The following is a 1,266-nucleotide window of genomic DNA, read 5'->3' as shown; positions in this document are numbered from 1 at the left end:
AACCTGGTGACCCTTTGTTTTCTGTGCGAAGGCGTATCCTGCTTATATTTTTTGCCGGCGAGTGAAGCTGACACATTGATAGGGCCCACTTTACTGGCCCGCTTTCGCCCTTTTGGTGGCTGTTGGTGATGGATCTAGTTTTAGCAAGAAGGCATGACAAGGCCGACATGGCGGACCACGACGGCAGAACACCGCTCTGTTGGGCTGCATACTACGGACAAGAGGAAATTGTTCAGATGTTGCTAAAATGAAAAGATGTCAACCCTAACACCCGGACCACGTGGGATTCGACACCACTCTTGGAAGCCGTCGCTCAGGAAATAAGGAAATTGTGAAGTTTCTCCTGGAAAGAGAAGATGTCAAGGCCGACATGGCAGACAATAGATTTGAAACATCACTCTATTGTGCTGCATGCTGGGGAGAAGTGGAAATTGTCAAGATGTTGCTAAAACGAAAAGATGTCAACCCTAACAGCCAAAGAATGTTGGGTCTGACACCGCTCTTGGAAGCCATCCACCGAAGATATATGGAAATTGTGAAGTTACTTCTGGAAAGGGAAGATGTCAAGGCCAATAGGGCAGACCATCGCTTTTCAATACCACTCTACTGTTAGAATGTTCGCGAAGGTTCCCTATCTCTTACACTTACCACGATCCCGACCACGGATCACCTACGACAATGGATGTTTTGCGAAGAGGAGTTATGTTTAGGAAGGTTTTACGGAAGATAATAGTTGAAGTGATGGTTGTTTGTACTACAAGCTAGTTGCAGCGGAGATGTTTGCAAGGTTGGATAAATCACACTAGGAAGTGTTAGATGTTTGGAACTAAGAGATGGAACACGGAAAATGTCACACTACAATGATTGGGAAACCAACGATGATTCAGCTAGGGTTAAGGATTTCAGGCGACGGAAGGAGAAGAGTGTAAGAGGATGAGACGTGCGAAAGGGATGAGGGATGATATGTCTTGAAGGATGTTCGGGAGTGTGGTGTGGAAGGAAAAGTAGCACGAGGAAAAGGAAAGAAAAAGAGTCTTGCGGGGAGGAAGAAGATTTTGTTCTGTAGTTAGAAATCGGGTGTATATAGTACGCTGCTGGAAGCACAGAAAAGAATAAGGACCGCAAGACAATCTCCCCTCTACCTATCATAGCCTATCCATTTTATTTATTACGCTGCATGCTGTCGAGAAGTGGAAATTGTTAAGATGTTGCTAAAAGGAAAAGATGTCAACCCTAACCAGTGCTCTTGCTTAGACATGAAAGAAA

The sequence above is a fragment of the Tuber melanosporum genome, assembly GCF_000151645.1.
Source record: "Tuber melanosporum whole genome shotgun sequence assembly, scaffold_32, strain Mel28".
Lineage (NCBI taxonomy): Eukaryota > Fungi > Ascomycota > Pezizomycetes > Pezizales > Tuberaceae > Tuber > Tuber melanosporum.
Note: the sequence above shows the minus strand (reverse complement) of the source record.